Source organism: Petaurus breviceps, unplaced genomic scaffold (assembly GCF_028583685.1).
Source record: "Petaurus breviceps papuanus isolate PSGF00001 unplaced genomic scaffold, PetGlider_PUasm1.0 77, whole genome shotgun sequence".
Lineage (NCBI taxonomy): Eukaryota > Metazoa > Chordata > Mammalia > Diprotodontia > Petauridae > Petaurus > Petaurus breviceps.
This window is the reverse complement of record NW_027186492.1, coordinates 21,106,121-21,116,754: the sequence shown is the minus strand read 5'-3', so window position 1 is coordinate 21,116,754 and position 10,634 is coordinate 21,106,121.

Below are 10,634 nucleotides of genomic sequence, written 5' to 3'. Positions count from 1 at the left end.
AACCTCTGTTCTCCAGATTTCCTGCCCCACAGGTCCCTGCCCCTTCTTCGGCCCAGAATTGAAGTGGCAGTCCAACTACGCTACTCTCTTGATCAGGACCTTGAAGCTGACACTGTTCTATTTATATATTTCCTAACCATTTAACATTTACAAAACTGTGCTACTATTTTTATTAGGTTCTTATCTTTTTTCCCTTTAATGTGTTGCTGATGAAGCTTTTGACTGTTGTACTATAACCCCATTTCCTCCATAGGCATTTTGGTTTTTCTTATGTTATTTTGCATTGTGCAATGCTCCTTAGGCATACGAATGTTGTGTTATAGCAGAACTGACCATATTTCTTCTCTTTTTCCTCATCCCAAAAAATCATTCTTTATAAGAAAAAATAAGAATAGGAAAAAAAAACCTCAGAAAAACTAGGCAACATATTAACTAAATCTGATATTATACACATTACTTTATACCTATAGTCTCCTTTAGCAAAGAAAGGAGACAGGTACATTTTAAGTTCTTTTCTGCAGAGACAAATTGGCAAATTATAATTTCACATCAATTAGTTCCTGTTTTGTTCTTTCTGCTCTTTCCTCTTTTACATTGTTGTAGTCATTATCTATGTTATTTTCATAGTTCAACTTACTTCACATTGCATCTATTTACATATTCCCCAGGCTTTTTTGTATTAATTTTTCATAATTTTTTACAGTATAATAATGCTCTATTATATTCATAGGCCACAATTAATATATCGATTTATTAATAGCTGGACTTCTAATTTGTTCCCAGTCTTTGATACTACAAAAAATATTTCTTTGAATATGTTGGTATGTGGGACTTTCTTTTTATAATTTACCTTCCTGGGGTATAGTCCTAACAATGGGTTCTATATGAACATGTTAGTCACTTTCTTCAGTAGCATAGTTCCAGATTGCTTTCAAAATCACAGTTCCACTAAAAACATAAGAGCATTCCTGTTTTCCCACAACTTTTCCTACTGCCTACTTCCATTTTTTCCATATTTGATCATTTTCTGACTACGAGGTGAAACCTCAATTTTTTTCAATTTGCATTTCTCTTGTTATTAGCAATTGGAGCAATCTTTATTGTTTTGGGTTCTTAATGATTGCAATTCTTTAGAGAAAAGGTTGCTCATATTCTTTGATGGTTTAGCCATTGATCAGTGTTTTTTGGTACTGATATATCTCTATTAGATCCATAGTATGTCTTGTACAAAATATAATTAATTGACCATTTCATGCAAAAAATTCTACAAAAAATCACTTCCTTTTTTAGCCTAGGTGCATTAATTTTATATAAATTTCAAGTTATCAAAAATCATTTCTTTTATCTTTTGTGAGGGCCTCCACCACTTGCTTCATTAAGAATACTTTGCTTACCATGGTTTTGAAATGTGTGAGATCTGGTCCTTTTCCCTTTTTAATGATATAATGTTTATTAGGTTCTGTATCCATTCTGAGCCTATTGTGATACATGGTCTAAGTTGTTGTTCTAAACCTAATTTCTGCCAAATTACTTTCTAGTGTTCCCAGAATGTTTTTTTGTCTTAATAGATGGTTCTTTCTCAAGCTATTTATGTCCCGAAGCTGATAAATTACCATCCTTTTGAGCTGTCAGTTCTTTATGTAATCTGTTATATAGATTCATATAGACAGTTTCACAGATGTTTTTTTTTTATTTTCAACAAATAAATAATTTTGATGATTACTTTATAGTTTGCAGTCTGGAAATCCTATTTCCCATTCATTCACAATTTTCTTGGGAGTTTGGTTTGCATAGCACTAAATTTATAAGTAAATTTTTATATTATTTTTATTTTTCTCTCTTTGGAATTGCATAGTCATGAGAAATAAATATATATCCTATTATTTAATTTATCCTTTTTTTTAAAGGAGTGTTTTGTAACTTTTATCTATATAGGCCTATCTTTCCATATCACATTAATTTTCAAATACATATCTCTCTTTCTTCCCCTACCCACAAAACTTTCCTTGTCTTTCTTTTTCAATTTAGATAACTTTTTCCTTTAAGGATTTAGATACCATGATGATTCTTTTTACATTGTCTATCATAACTGTAATAGTAATGGAATTTAAAGATCCCCCTGTATTGGCTTGGTTTTTGGGTTGAGTGTTAAAATATGGAGTTTGTTAATCCCACTTGTGGGATAGACTTGTTGACATGAAAAGAGAGGACTGAACTGGGAGGAGCTGGTGCTGTGGATTTAGAGAGGAGCCCAGAGCAAAGAGAGGCAGAAGAACTTTTGGAAGCAGTGGAGGCAGAGAGAGAGGATTGCTGAGGTCCAGCTTGAGCTGCCCAGGACTTTTGAGAGCTGCCACCTGGAGCTGCCAAGTGCTGAGGAGACATGGCTGTGATGCCAGTATTTTGTCTGTCTGTTTTGATGTTGTTTTGCTAGATTTGTCCTCTGGTGAAGGACAGTGCTGTTGTTGCAGAGGTCCTGAACCTTGCTGTCCAGAAGTCCTGAAGAAGGATTTTCTTGTTGTATGTTTACAGAAATCCTGGAAGAGAGTGTTATTGGCATTTTCAGGGGCCTGAGATGGTTCTGCAGGATTGATGAGGACACTGGCAATGTATATTGTGGCTTTGTTAAGCTTTGTCTCCCCAGGAACAGAGATTGCTGAGAACTTGCTTCAGGTAAAGATGAAGAAAAGACCTCTCCTTGAGAATTGAATGCTATGATGATATCTTAACCTTGCTGTAGCTCAGGGGTAGATGGCCTTTGTGTTCTCCACTGCCCCATTTGAGAAGGTGCTTAGTATTAACTGATGATAATTGTAATTCAGTTGTGATCCATGGGTAGGAAATTTGACTTTTTGTGCTTTGTGATTGAGCAAATGAATACACTTTGTTTATGATTGGAAACTAATCTTAATCTCCATTTGAGAAGAGAGAATTTGTGATTGACTAAATGACTGTACTTTCCAGGGGTGGAGTAGTACTTGGAAATCATTGAATTACACTTGGTGAATGCTGTATTTTGATTTTCTCTGTTCTGTGAATGTTTTACCTTAATTTGTCACTGAATAAAAGGGAGAGTTACTATGCTGGTATTCTGAACCTTGGAAGTTGCCTTTGGTTGGTGTTAAAATACCTTAAACCATAATGAGGTTTCTCTATCTTTCTTCATATTGGAAATTTTTATTTTTACATGAGAGTATGACTGAATTTCTGTTTTAAAAAATTGCTGGATTCACAGTGAATTTTGTTTTGGACTATGATATTCATTATGTACAATATATGTCTTTTCTTCCTAAATATATTTCTTTTGGGATGGAATCAAGACAGCAGAGTTGAGGTAGCAACCCAGCTGAACTCTCCTAAAATTTTCCTACAAACAATTTTAAAATAACACATCAAATCAAATTCTGGAGTGGCATAGCAAACAAAATGCCAGACTGAGACTTTCTTCTAGTTCAAATTAACTTAGGAGATTAGAAGGAAAGGTCTGTGTCACTAGGGTGTTGGTTGGTCTGGTTGTAGGTAGAAGAATCACTAGAGGTGGCTGCTATAACAGCTATAGCAACAGCTTCTGGAACTCTTCAACCAAAGAGGTTCTAGGACAGAAAGAAGCATAAGCACTTTTGGCTGCAGGGGATCAGGGGACTTGATCACATTTCAAAGGCCAAGAAGAATGCTATTTCTTGCAGCTTCAGGGTATCAGGGGTGCTTCCTGGATAAAGACCAGAATGGAGACCAAGGGAACGGTGACCACACAACCACACAAAACACACAAAAGCTGAACAGCTTTTGGATCCCTCAGAGAGACTGAGATACACTTAAGCAGCAGAAATGCATATTCATTCAACCACATGCAGAACTATACTTTGTCCAAATCTAGGTGGCCACAAGCACTTGAAATTGAATCCCCAGACCACACCACTTTAGAAACAGATATCTTACACACCCCCAGAATTAATTCTGGAAAGAGCAGTGTGAAAGAACCTGAAGCTTTAGACAGTTTCTTTCCTTGCCCCATGGGAGAAGAGCCTAACTTTAAGAAAAAATTCAAAGTCAAAAGATTAGCTGTAAAAATGAGCAAACAACAACAACAAAGAAATACCAGACCATGAAAAGCTACTCTAGTGACAGGGAAGATCAAGACACAAACTCAGAAGAAGATAATATTATTAAATCAGGTATCAGCAAAGCCCCAAAGAGAGAAAAAAGTGAATTTGACACAAGCCAAAGAAGAATTGTTAGAAAAGCTAATGAAGGAGCTAATAGTAGTAGAAGAAAAAATGAGAAAAGAAATTAGAGTTATGCAAAAAATTATGAAAAGAGAATTAAAAGCTTCATAAAAGATGCACAAAAGTTCACAGAAGAAAAGAACTCCTTAAAAAAAAACATAACTGACCAAATGAAAAAAGAGAAACAAAAGCTTTCTGAAGAAAATAATTACTTAAAAATGGAATTGGTTAAGTGGAAGTTTTTAACTCCATGAAATATCAAGAAACAATAAAACAAAATCAAAATAATAAATAAAATGGATGAAAAAGTGAACTATCTCATTGGCAAAACACTTGACTTGGAAATTAGATTGAGACATAATTTAAATATTATTTTGCTTCCTGAAAACCATGATTTAAAAAAAAAAAACTTGGACACCATATTTCAAGAAGTTATCAGTGAAAACTACCTTGATTTTTTAAAACCAGAAAGTAAAAGATAAATTCAAAAAATTTACCAATCACTTCCTCAAAGAGTACCCAAAACACAAACTCCCACCAATATTATAGTCAAATATCAGAGTTCCCAGGTCAAGAAGAAAATACTGAAAACAGCCAGAATTCAAATATCATTGAGCCACAGTCAGGGTCACACAAGACTTAGCAGCTTCCATCTTCAAAGTGTAGAGGAATTGGAATATGATATTCCAGAAGGCAAAGCAACTAGGATTGCAACCAAGAATAACTTACCAAGCAAAACTGACTATAATCTTTTAGGGAAAAAAATGGATAGTTGATGAAATATAGAACTCAACATTCCTAATGAAAAGACCAGGGCTGAATAGAAAATTTGACACTCAAACACAAGACTCAAGAGAAGTGAAAAAAGGTAAAGCATAAAAAAGAAATCATAAAGGACTTAATAATGTTAAACTATTTACATTGCTACATGGGAAGATGATACATGTAACTCCTGAGAACTTTATCTGTATTAGGGCAGTTATAAGAAGTCTATATAGACAGAGAACATAGGTTCTCTATGTTCAGAATATTTATATATTAATAGAATAATAGAATATCCTATATTCTATTATATTGGAACAATCTAAAAAATGGAGTGAGAAAGAGGGATGCACATGGAGAAGGGGGAAGGGAGAGGAAAAGTGGGGAACATTATCTCACATAAAAGAACCACTCTAGGAAGAGCTTTTACTATAGAGAAAGAAATAGAAAATAGGGTGAGAAATGCTTGAGCATTTTATTTTTCTTATTTATTTTTTTGCAACATGGATAATATGGAAATGTGTTTGCATTATTTCACATGTATAATTAGGTGTTGTATTGGTTTCCTTCTTAATGAGAGAAGGGAGAAGAGATTTGAGAACTCTAAATTTTAAAAAGTGAATGTTAAAAATAAATAACATGTGAAATTATATTTTTAGTTTTCTAAAGTGCATTTATTTTATGTAGAAATTGTTGGGTTTTATTTTATTTTCCCTTCTACACTTCTCTTCAGTTTTATTGAAATGTTTAGTTCATCTATATTTAAATTTATTACTTTCTTACTATGTATCCTACTATTTCTTTGACATTGATTTTTACTCTCTATTTTAAGTTACAGCATTGTACCTATGGTTAGTTTTGCTTATAGTACTTTGTTGCTAGTCTATTTCTGGGGTCTCTTCATTTCTCTCCTATTTACCTGCCTTATCCCAGGTTACTTAAATTTACTTAAATGATTTTTTCTTCATTTATCAACTCCCCCTTCCTTTTGACTTTACTTTTTAAACCCAGAGAAGATTGTGGTCCAAAAATATACTGTGCAGTCCTTTTAGCTTATGTAGCATTCTTTTGTCCAATTTACTGGGAAGTTTTCATTTGCTTTCTCTTCTTTATTATATCATTTTCTAGTCTATTTTGAAACCAATTGCTACATGCTGTATTCTATATTCTTTTTGTTTGTTCTTTATTCTGAGTATATCCCCCATAGAGGTAGAATTTTTATATTAAAAATTTGATTTCCCTCTTCTATATCATTTTTATGATTTTTTTTGTTTGCCATTGCTTCCATCATATTTCATATCATTTTTTGCTACTTCCAATTTCTCTACACATGCTTCCAAATCTCCCTAACTCTAAAATCATTCTTGCAGTCCTTTTCCATCCAGTTGCTCTTATATCTATACAATATAGCTATACCATTCACCCTTTTTTTTTTGGTGAGGCAATCAAGGTTAGGTGACTTGTCCAGGGTCACACAGTTAATGTGTCAAGTGTCTGAGGCTGGATTTGATCTCAGGTCCTCCTGACTCAAAGACTGGTGCTTTATCCACCATGCCACTTAGTTGCTCCCCTCCCACTGTCAAACTTATTGAAACAGTTGTCTGTACCTGATATCTTCTTTATCACTTTTTGCTCTCTTTTAAAGCCTTTGTGAATGAGATTTTATCCCTTCTACTGAAACCACTCAAAGGTCACTGATGACCTAATAGATGTAACTGGTAACTTCCTAATTGACAAATCCAATAATCTTTTACCCCCTTCATTCTCTTTGATTTCTCTGTAGGCTCTGTTATCTACACCTTCCTAATTGATGCTCCCTCCATTCTCAGCTTTAGAGACATCATATTATCCTACTTTCTCTCCTATGGCAGATATCTAGTAAGCATTTAATAAATGCTTGTTGACTGTATGACTGACTCTTTCTAACCATTCTCCTGTCTCCTTTATTAGTTGCCCATTCTCCTCCCAAACTTTTACCGCATTTCACAAAGATTTGCCCTTGGTCCTTTTTCCTCCTTTATTTAACACTTTCCCTTGGTGATCTCATTCACTAACACTGCTTCAAATATGTTTCTACACAGATGATTCTAAAATCTGTTTCTAGTACTTCATTTTCTGAGCTCAAGGCCTGTCTTCTCAACTGCCAACTGAAAGTCTTTACCTTATTGTTTCATTGACATTCCAAATTCAATGTGAACAAAATTGAATTTATTATCATTTCTCTTAAAACTGGACCTACTCCTATTTCTGCCTGTGGCATCACTATTTATCCTGTATCCAATATTAATAACCCAGATATTATCTTTGCTTCTTTTATCTCCATCAAATTTCTTGGCTATTCAGTTACCATAGCATCTCTCAAGGACATCCCCTTATCCTCTGTGCTCCTTGAAATCATTTTACTACAGGCCTTCATTATCACCGGCCTTTGCAATAGCTTCGTTTCAGGTCTCCTATCCTCATTCAGTTCTCCTCCAGTCCATCATTTGTACTATTGTTAGAATATTCTTTTTTATGCACAGTGGAGTCATGTATATCTTTTTGAAATGTCTATTTGCTCCATAATGTCTAGATAAAATTTCAAACTCCCCTATATGGCACTGGATATTTTTGACAACTTGGTGGCACTTAACCTATTCAACCTCAGTTCATATTACTGCCTGCCACACAGTCTGCAGTATAACCAAACTGAATAGTTTCTATCCTTTGAAAACTCACTATTGCCCTCATTCTTTGCTGTCTTTCTTTTACATCTTCTGTATGCCTAGGATTGCCTTCTTCCTCTATTTTCTTTTGCTTGCTAAATTTTCCCCTTTAAGTTCTAATTCATATAACACTTCTTCTCAAAAGTGTTTCCTTATCCCCCAATCAGTAGTGAACTTTCCCTTCAAATTTCACATGGCAACAAATTTAAACCACTATGATACACTGTTCATACAAGATTTGCTATAGTAAATATCTATGCTGCTATATTATTTGAATCTTTCAATCAAACCATGAGTATTGATCAAGTGCTTATTATGTGCCAAAAGGTATACTAGAGATATAGACAAAAATGATGACCTACTCTCAAGGAACTTATCATTCTAAGTACAAAATTCAATGTATCCTAAAAGCCATAGTGCCATTTTAAACTATATAAACAAAGTAAATACAAGGTAATTTCAGGAGTTGGATCCCCTAGTAGTCATCAGAAAAGGTCTCATGCAGGAGCTGGTGATCAAACTGAGTCTTCAAAGTAGATGTTTTTCTAAGAGGCAGAAGTTAGTAGAGAGTAAGAGACAGAAATTGAGATGGGAGATGGGATGTTGTGTTTGAGAAATAACAAGTAAGTCCACTTTGGCTCTGTAAGTAAAGGGGATTTATATGTGCTAATTTTGGAAAAGTAGGTTGGAGAGCTAGATTACGAAGGACTTTATTTTATGTGATAAATAAGAGAAAGTAAAATACAAGAAGAACTTGTATTTTATCCTAGAACCAAAAAGAATCCATGAGTGTTTCTTGAATAAGAATGGCATGCTTAGACCTGTGACAGCTGTGTGGAAGAGAGGTTGGAGAAGGGAAAGATTTGAGGCAGATGGATCAAGTAGGATGCTTCTACAACTCTCCAGGACAGAAGTGATGGGGGCTTGAGATGGGATGGTGTCCATGTGAGAGGAAAGAAGAGGACAGATGTAAGAGATGTTGTAGAATGAGAACTGAACATATTTGGCAGTTCATTGAGTATGTGGAGTGAAGGAAGACACAGAGTTAGACTAGGGCTATGAACATGGGTGGCTAGAAGGATGGTAGTGCTTTTGACAAAAACTGGGAATTTAGAAAGTGGATAGGATTAAGGGAGAAAGATAATGAGTTCTTCTGTGGATATTTTGAGTTTGAGATGCTTGCAGAGCTTAGGTTTGGAAATGTCCAAAGGCAAGTTGTTGATATGGAGCTTGAGATCGTGGGAGAGATTGGGATGTATAGATCTGGGAGTCATCAGTGTAAAAAGGCTAACTGAGCCCATGGAAGCTGATGAGTTCACCAAGAGTGAACCTGTATAATAGGAAGAAAAAAAGGTGTCAGGGGAGAATCTCCTGGATTTTAAATCATTTGATGTCATTTCTTATCTCATTTGATTCATTTTAAAATGTCAAATGAATGTTTAGAAAAAAGGTTAAATTTCATTTTATGGCATTTAAACCAATATGTTCAGAAAATAACAACAATAATATAATTTCAATTCAATCCTTAAAAGTATTTAGCAAGTATATGTGTCTAGCACTGTACTAGGTACTCTGGGAGATACACAAATATGTGACATGATGTCCTCTTGTCAAGGAGTGTACAGTCTCATTGGAGAAACAAGACATAATACTTGAAACTTTTAAATGACATTACAAGGCAGTGTATGATTAAGTGCCAAAATGAGTGATGTAGACACTGAGTGTTAGAAGAGGCAGTCTCAGAAAATGAAATAGTAATGATTTTTTTTTTCATTTTCATTTTCCATCTGGGCTCTGGCTTCACCTGTGCCTGTCAGGCTGAGCCACAGACAGTGGGAGATCTGGAATGCAGGGCTGGAAGCCAGGACTGGAATAGCCAAGGTGAGGGTCAAGGACAAGGCACAGAATCAAACCATGTAGGCAACTGGGAATCAGGCAGAATGTAGGAAACTGGTAGTCAAAGACAGAACAGAAGGTCTGAGCTGAGCCACCATTCAGGAACCAGGGAGCATGAAGAAGCCAGTGGCCCAAAACAGGTCAGAAAGGTTAAAACTGAAAATTTTGTCAGGACACCAGAAACAGACACAGACTGTTAGTGACAAGAGAACCTTGAAGCTAAGGTCTGCTTCAGACCAGAAGTCTTTTGTATTCATTCTGCTGTTAGGAAACAATGCCTGCCTTCCCAGGATAACATCAACCCATGACCAATTGCCAGGGTCCTATTACCTATGATTGTCAATACTGGGCTTCTGACAGGAAGAACTGGAACAGGAAATGATTTAGAAGGTTTCAAGGAGAGAGTTGTCACTGATCTCTAGACATAGATGCAACATAACCAGATCCTTACTTAGGGTTGCCCAAAATTTTCCTGCTTTCATTTTCTTGGTGCAAAAAGCCAAAACCCAGAAAACAGAAAAATGTCCTCTGAGGGCTAATGGCAGTAGCTTCCCCTTCCTCTATTGCTCTGTAGTAGTAAAACAAAGTTTCAGAGGCTCCTGCAATGAAATTTCATGCCACTCCTGGAGGTTTCTGATAGAATCTGTAACTATCATTGATGAGAAAGGCCTCAAATGGCAACTGTTTTATCCAGGAGGCAGCTGCATGATAAAGGGTAATACAGAGTAGTGCTTAGAGCATCAGATCTGGAATGAGAATATCGGACTTCTGAATATCATTTCCTAGTTGTGTGGTCTTAGACAAATTCCCTGAGCTTCCTGGTTCTTGGCAGTACAGTGAGACAATTGGATTAGATGCTTCCCATAGTCCCCTCCAGCTACATACATATATGTGTGCGTGTGTGTGTGTATACATGCATCTCTCTCCTTCTCCTCCTTCTCCTTCTCCTTTTCCTTCTTCTTCTCTTCTTCTTCTTCTTTTTCTTCTTCTTTTTCTTCTTTTTCTTCTTCTTCTTCTTCTTCTTCTTCTTCTTCTTCTTCTTCTTCTT